The 8449-nt window shown below is 43.4% G+C and overlaps 1 protein-coding gene across 3 annotated transcripts in view; it reads left to right on the plus strand.

The window, feature by feature from the left end:
• phldb1b (pleckstrin homology-like domain, family B, member 1b) overlaps positions 1 to 8449 on the plus strand; it is a 102453-nt gene that overhangs the window by 1180 nt on the left and 92824 nt on the right. The window contains exon 1 of one of the 3 annotated variants that reach the window (XM_080429516.1): positions 5071 to 5393. The exons of the other annotated variants lie outside the window; for them this stretch is intronic. The gene's annotated coding sequence lies outside the window, so the exon portion shown is untranslated. Of the gene's footprint in view, positions 1 to 5070; positions 5394 to 8449 lie in introns of those variants that run through there. 3 annotated transcript variants of the gene reach the window in all.

Here is an 8449-nt window from a genome sequence, read left to right on the forward strand (position 1 = left end):
GCACTGCCCCAGTGTTGACCATTGTAGTTGTGGTGTTGGTAGCCTACTGATAATATGAAAATGACTGTGCCCCCCCAGGTCAAAAAGGCTTGATAACTGATAACTTCCCAGGTTAGTGTAATGGTTTCATCTGTAATTTTGCTGGATTAGGATTGAATCCCTTCTTTTCTTTTGTATAAAATTCCCATTTTAGATGTTTAGCTAACCCTCTAGTTCAGAGGGACTCACAGTGAATGAGCAGGGATCTTCTACTTGAGTTACTTTGACAGTACACTGATGGACACAACATGGCTGTCAGAGGGAATGGAGCATTGGACCTTTCTGTTATGACAAGGTCAACATGTCACCCATAATGTCTTTAGCTGTCAGAGCCACATTGATATGATGTTTATCTACATTAGTGTGTGTTTTTGTACATTTTAGGGAACGTGTGTGCGCGTGTGCGTGTGCGTGTGCGTGTGCGCGTGCGTGTGCGTGTGTGTGTGTGTGTGTGTGTGTGCGCGCATGCGTGAGAGAGAGTGAGAATGAGAATGAGAGAGAGAGTGGAGTTACCGGAAGGTAAAAAAAGAAATAACAGAAAGAGGAAATTGGATGAATTCTGTGTCTGCGTGTGGAATTCCCTTTCAGTGACTCTTCAAACTCCCCTTCGGTCCTCAGCGGCTCTTTGTTTTCTAAAATAAACTCACAATAATGTGTTAGATTTAGAGAGAGGGATGAATGAAGCTGCTGTGTTTGCCCACCTCGCTCTTCAGTATCAGTGTTAAGTTGGAAAAAAGGTACACATTGACACAGATAAGTTGAATAACCACTAATTCGTTATCTCTTACTCCCTCTGTGTATCTTTGGCATTCAATTTGAAAATGGTGGCAACAAAGCTGTGAATCTGTCATTTCATTTGCTGTGTATTATTTGTTTTTCTTCCTTATCACAAACTAAGAAATAAACAAAAACAATACCTCAGCTCCGACAAGAACGTGAAATGGACTGAAAACCATCACAGATTACAAAACGGAATGTAGCGGAAGTGTCTGCATCTCTCGCAGATGAACTGAATGCCTTCTATGCCTGCTTTAGACCCCAGCCACAGAAAAACTAATGGACCAGGACCCCTTCCCACTGGAAATATCTAGGGCAGATGTGAACAAAACCTTTGAAAATGCACAAAAGAAACATTTGTCAGAGTGTATCCCTGATCGTGTCTTAAAGCTGTGCGTGGATCTGCTGACGGATGTCTTCCCAAACATTTACAAACTCCCTGCTCCAGCCTGTGCTCCCTGTATGTTTCAAAAAGACCACCATCATTCCTCTCACTGATACTCAGACAACACAGCTCACTGTATGATCGACTATCACCCTGTAGCACTCACATCAGTCATCGTGAAGTGATGTGAGTGCGGCACTCATCACTGCCACACACACTAGACCCACTGCAGCCTGCCTACAGAAAAAAACAGGTCAAGAGAAGAGATCAAGAGACAGGTCCACATTGCCCTTTCCCACTTGGAACTGAACACAAGTGAGAATTTGTTGAGCCTGCCAAGCTCAGAGATCTAGGACTCTAGCCTGTGCAGCTGAATCCTGGATGTCCTGACAGGCATTGACCACTTTAACACTATTACTGCAGCCACTTTGTGTTTGTTTGTCATTCCTTTGCCAGCTGAGTTTTACAAAACCTTTCAGCTTGTTGTGATGAGGTTTGTGTGTGTGTGTGTGTGTGTGTGTGTGTGTGTGTGTGTGTGTGTGTGTGTGTGTGTGTGTGTGTGTGTGTGTGTGTGTGTGTGTGCAGACTAGAGCAATATGCTACATGTTTGGGCTATTTTTCTTTTTCTTATATAATGTTCTATCCACACTGGTGAGCAAGTACAATTAACTTCACTGCCTGCAATGTGCAACCAGATGTAATGCACATGCATGTGACAATAAAACGCCTCAAACGACCCCCAAACCATGATGTCTGTTGATGCTGTTCACAGCAGAACCACTGGATGTCGCTAGTCTTTTACTCATCCATGACTGTTGCTATTCCCATTCGCTAAACCGCCTCGGGCATGCAAATATATATTCTTTAATATATTCATGAGAAGCCTTGAGATTAAATCTGCAGCTGCGGCACAGAAATGTAAGAATGCAAAACCAAGTGTTGGCCATTAAATATTCCTCAGATACTGTAGAATCTAGCATCTAATATCAGATTCAGGATTCAGCTCTCAACATTGTTGCGATAATGCTGATCGTTGCATGAAATGACATGTATCTGGGTGGTAGACGCTCCGCTCGCTGTGAGATTTGGCCTCCCACTCTGTTCGCCAGGGGACAACATGTAGGAGGCGTCATACAGCATCCATCGACAACTACAACTATATTTCTCTAGACACTGACCCGTTTGTTTGAGCTCTTTTGCATTCCCTGCCTCCTCCTCCAGTAGGTCCTAAACTGACTGACAGAGCCTCCAGTGATTTAAAGCCATTTGGCTCAGTTGATTGAGATTCTCCAATCATGTCAAAGGATCAAGTCAGCGCCCATTCAGCCCCCTTTGATGTTCTTAACGAGCCGCTTCCGTCAGACCCTCCAGCATTCCACTGTGCCAGGCACTGTACGTTTTATAAATGTGCTGGAAATATGTGCGGAGTGGGGGGTGGAGGGGTGGTTGGTTGGGTGGGTGGATGGTGTGCGTGTGAGTGTGTGTGAGTGAGTGTGAGTGAGTGTGTGTGTGTGTGTGTGTGTGTGTGTGTGTGTGTGTGTGTGTGTGTGTGTGTGTGTGTGTGGGGGGGGGGGGGGGGGCAGCAGCAGGAAAAAGCTAAACAAAATATGTTTTTCATTAAAGATGAAAGGAAAGGGAGTTTTTACTGTCTCAGCCATTCTGGCTTTGTGTGTGTGTGTGTGTGTGTGTGTGTGTGTGTGTGTGTGTGTGTGTGTGTGTGTGTGTGTGTGTGTGAGAGAGAGAGAGAGAGAGAATTCTTGCCTCCTCTCTTCTCTCCTTTGGTCCCTCTCGTCTTCGATGCATAATATTAAACGTTACATTATTTATATACATCACACATTCATAGAACATATAATTCATAGAGCAGAGGATCACAGGTCAGTGTTTGATATATATAAAAAAAACTATGTTTTTAACAGAGACCCAGAGAAGAGCAGACAGAATGAGAAACCCTCGACATCGCAATTAGCTACTAAGATAAGGTCTGGGCCTAGCTCCGACGAAACCTCTCCCTCCGCTGTATAGCTCATCTTACAGCGGAGGGAGAGGTTCCGTAGGGGCTAGGTCTGGGCCCTGTATGTGATGTGTTAAATAGAGGGTAATTTGTTAGACGGATAGAGGGAGTGTCTATACTGGGAATTCCCCGATATGAATTATTCATCTGCAATTTTCTGTAGTGGTCTCAGTAATATTTGATGGTAATGTGAAATGAAATAGCATATCACATGACATGGTTAAGCAATGTTGATTAAAAAGGTTATAAATGGTTATACATGTACAATTAGTTTCCAGTCATATTTTGGGATGTTTGATTGGAAAGAGAGGTTATTAACTAATTGAAACTATTGTACTGAGTGTTTTGTCAGAGTGGTTGTTTTTTGGGATGCTTTTAACTGTGCTCTCTCAACATATGCCTCTCAGCACACAGAGAGCTGTTTTCTCTCCTGCTCTGCTCTATGGTGGAATGTTACAGTGCATAACCAGATGTTTGATTTGAAAATAAATCATAATGAAACAAATTACAATCAGTAATAGTGAATGATAGTTTATGAATTGTTTTAGTATAGTCAAGTCAAGGCAATTGTATTTGTATAGCGGCAAATCACAATAGAAGTTATCTCAAGGCCCTTTTCATGTAGAGTAGCCTACTCTATCTGCACTCTAAACTGTAACATCTAATTCGAATTTGGTCAAAATATAGCAGAATGAGGTCCAGGTCAAAAAAAATTCTGCTAAACAGTAAACACCTTTCTGCCTAGCTGTCACAAGTTGTGGATAATGTCCCTGTATATGTGACAGATGCAATATTAAATGATTGGAAATTGGTCAATTAAAATCAATTGAATGTTGTCTTCAGCCGTGCATCACTCCACCAGAGGGTCCCCAGTGTCAGTTAACTGAATCTGGAATACATGATGTCCAACATTAGTATGAGGCAGCCGTATCTGATAGAGAGGCCACCTGGGAATTGGAAGGTCCCAGGTGACCCCCAGCCCAGCCCATCCAGCCTGTGTCCAAGTGTCCCTGAGCAAGACACTTAACCCCTAACTGCTGTATTCATTGTGCCCACTGCTCCTAACAGTTAGGATGGGTAAAAGCAGAGGATAAAGCTCATGTATTTGCAAATGTATAGTAACAAATACAACTAAAAGGGACTTAATTAAATTATTATCATTATATTTGAATGACTAACGTATGTAATGGCAATTTTCTTGTCAAAACGACTAGTTTATTGTTAGGCCAATTAACGAGCTGACCAATAGTGCATCTACCTCACTCAGTGAATCAGTCAGTCAGTCAAAGATATGCATATATATGGCTGGTCCTACTGGTCCAGAGAGCATCTCAGACTGTATCACCACCATCCAGTAAGTTTCCAGTGGTGTCGCTTACGCTGTGAGTGCGGTTGAAGGTGAAAATGCTGTGGCGGTCGTACCAAACAACACCACAGTTATTGGGCTGGAAGAATGACTACCTTGTCTGTTGCAGGAGAGAGAGAGAGAGAGAGAGAGAGAGAGAGAGAGAGAGAGAGAGAGAGAGAGAGAGAGAGAGAGAGAGAGAGAGAGAGAGAGAGAGAGAGAGAGAGAGAGATGAGAGAGAGGAGAGAGAGAGAGAGAGAGAGAGAGAGAGAGAGAGAGGAGAGAGAGAGAGAAAGGAGTCCCAACAGGAAAGCTGAGGGAAAGAGAGTAGAGGCACAGAGAGAGAGAAACAAGGCTGCTAAACAAGGAAAGTGTGTGTAAGAGGGGTGTGCGAGAGAGAGCAGAGAGAGAGAGAGAGAGAGAGAGACAAGGCCGCTAAACAAGGAAAGAGTGTGTAAGAGAGAGAGAAGGTGTGTGTGTGTGTGTGTGTGTGTGTGTGTGTGTGTGTGTGTGTGTGTGTGTGTGTGTGTGTGTGTGTGTGTGTGTGTGTGTGTGTGTGTGTGTGTGTGTGTGTGTGTGTGTGTGTGTGTGTGCGTGCGTGCGTGTGCGTGTGTGTGAGAACACAGTGCAGGCACATGGCTTTATCCACTATGTTTGTGACAGGGAGAGAGCGTGGACGTAGTGAGAGTGACAACGTGAAAGACAGAACGGATACGAAGAAAATCTCTGTGTGTCTCTCTCTCTCTCTGGGTTCCTGTCCTGCGGATTTTCTCTCTGTTTTTGACGTGTTTTGTTCAGTGAGAAGCTGAGTGTAGAACCTTCTGCTCCCTCAGGTAATGTACAGTCATTCCTTTGTCAGCTGAGTTTTACAAAACCTGGCAGCCTGTTGTTAGAGATGAGGTGTGTGTGTGTGTGTGTGTGTGTGTGTGTGTGTGTGTGTGTGTGTGTGTGTGTGTGTGTGTGTGTGTGTGTGTGTGTGTGTGTGTGTGTGAATACATTTAATGAAAAGGTGCAGATGCTATACAATGGCAGCTTTAGTTTGGAGTGGGCGGTGTGTGTGTGTGTGTGTGTGTGTGTGTGTGTGTGTGTGTGTGTGTGTGTGTGTGTGTGTGTGTGTGTGTGTGTGTGTGTGTGTGTGTGTGTGTGTGTGTGTGTGTGTGTGTGTGTGTGTGTGTGTGTGTGTGTGTGTGTGTGTGTGTGTGTGTGCGTGGCGTGCGTGCGTGCGTGCGTGCCGTGCGTGCTGTGCGTGCGTGTGCGCGCACGTTTGTGTAGGTGTTTGTGTGTCTTTCTGTGAAGGTGTGTTGTGTTTTTTTTGCTTTGTTAATGCAGAGCTACATTTAATGATCTACAAACATCACTAGTTTAAGGTATTCATACTTGGTGTATAGATCAACGATATGCTGTTTATTTAAGAAGAGTTGGCCGTTCACACTGCTTTATAGTTCTTATTTATTGAGACCAACAGCAAGAAAGTTGTGAGGGAGACAGTGCAGGGGAGATACCGCAGAGATTCAAACCTACAGTATAGGCCAAGAAAGACTTACATATCATATGATTTCAGGATTACGAAACTACTCTGACTTTGCATCCAATATATTGTTATGATTCAACAGCGTGGGATCGGGTCTGCTTTCAGAATTCAGACACAGCATCCATCTTAATCCTGACAGCTCAGACAAAACCTTTCACTCATATCAGCATGTTAGTTTCAGCCAAGGTGTGACATCAGTCTGTTGGTGCTGTGGGACAACAAGATAAGTAAGGGATCCTCTCCCAGGTGTGACTAAAAAACTTTGACAACAATGAAAATATTGTGGACAGTGTTTATTCATATATTAATACACTTTGAATAAAAACTTTACACCGGCACCATCTTCATCAACCTTGGAATAAGCATTACCTCGCTAATTACAGCAGGTGGGAGTTACCAACAACTTAGCTAATGTTAGCTTTAATAAGTTCATACAATATGTATTATGACTACTCATTTAGAAAGGTGATGAAACCACTACGTGAACATTATTTACACCCCCTGACTGTCCAATCAGAATCGGGTATTCTCTGTGGAGATGGTATAACTGGAAGTAACCCACGGCATTGATATCCAAGCCTGGGCTTGTATGTTATTTTACACCCACAACAGCCACAGAGGTACAACACCTCTTGAGTCTGAGTACTAGGCTCTCCAACCAGAAGACCTGGGTTCAAGCCCTGTTGCCTGTCCTGTCCTATAGACTTGGAGCAAGGCACAGAATCCCCAACAAGCTGCTAGTTAGGTCATTCTGAGCTTGGGCTCAGTCACTGATAGATAAAGTAGTAGTCTGGTAAGGACAGGTCAGTCATTGCCATAGACTGGACCTCGGTCACTGGTATATAACAACAGTAGACTGGACCCTCGGTCACTGGTATATAACAACAGTAGACTCGACCTCAGTCACTGGTAGTAGCCTGTACTGGTATATAACAACAGTAGACTGGTTGGCTGAGTTACTTCCCAAATGTGATCCCATTCCCAGCTGATTACATGGTAATTGGTAACATAATTTTCTTGCCTTAGACTTATAGTTCAGTAGTTCAGTATCGCTATCTAATTTCTTATTTCTCTCTCATTTCTGTCTTCAAATTAATACTAGGCTACATGAAGTCAAATAGACACTTTTTTCACAAATAGTATATATATTTTTATTACATTTCTCTAATTAAATGAAACATTTAATTCATCCTGTAATAGGATTTTAAATGTTAAATGTTTCCCACCCTCAATCAGATTTTTACATTATGATTAGAGGTCCCCATATCTTCATAATCTCATTATAAGTAATGTCTCACTCCACGTCCATAAATGTAGAGGTGATGATTGACAACATGTGTTCTCAGAAGCAGACGACACCAGAGGAAAGAAAGATGGAGCGCATGAGAGGAAAGAGAGGAAATTATTGAGAGGCGAGGGGTGGAAGGAGGAAGTGAGAGGGAGTAAGAGGCAGCAGTCCTTTCTACTGCCACGTTTCTTCCTCCTCCCACCCCTAAAACAGTAGAGGCTTTATGGGACAGAGAGAGAGAGAGAGAGAGAGAGAGAGAGAGAGAGAGAGAGAGAGAGAGAGAGAGAGAGAGAGAGAGAGAGAGAGAGAGAGAGAGAGAGAGGCAGACGGATACAGAGAGAGACAGGTACAGAGAGAGAGAGACAGTGAGAAATAAAAAGAAAAAGAAGTGAGAGAGAGGAGAGAGAGAGAGAGTCACAAAGGGTTTTGAAGTTGTGTGAACTTGCCGGCAGCACCAGGCTGCTGGCTGTCGGAAAGAATGGGAATGCAAAGTTCCCAAGACTCTAGCAACTCGCTAGCTCCCTACATGATAATAAATCCTTTGTTATTTGAGCTCATTCTGTTGAGAGTGTAATCAGGCCAAAGCAGAGACACCCCCCCCCACTCTCATTCTCTCACTGGTTCAGTGCTCTGGGTGTCCCAGTTCTGCTGCCAGTGATACTGGTGACCTTGAATGTGATCAGGTGCTCACATTTTCCTGGAAAGAGACAGCCTCGTTTGATATGCACCATAACAGAACCGTAATAAGCTTATAATTTTGGCTTATCGCAGCTACTTAACATAGTAGCCATAGGAAATGAGTGGGGGTTCAGAAGGAAATGAAGAACATGTTGCATTTGGGTTTGAATGTATTTAGGATGAAGTCTCCATAGATAATGGCAAATTAGCTGTTTCCCCCTGAATCCAAACTGGCATTAAATCATTTTAGATCAGAATGGTTGCATTGCACAAATGACAGCAGCTAACATTATACCTATTCTACATGAGGGCCATGTGCACATTGATATTCAACGATCGAACCATTATTGCTTTTCTAGTAGATGAATATGGCACCCTCAGTTTTTAGCTCC

This window comes from Gymnoscopelus braueri (genome assembly GCF_963280865.1).
Source record: "Gymnoscopelus braueri genome assembly, chromosome: 5".
Taxonomy (NCBI): domain Eukaryota; kingdom Metazoa; phylum Chordata; class Actinopteri; order Myctophiformes; family Myctophidae; genus Gymnoscopelus; species Gymnoscopelus braueri.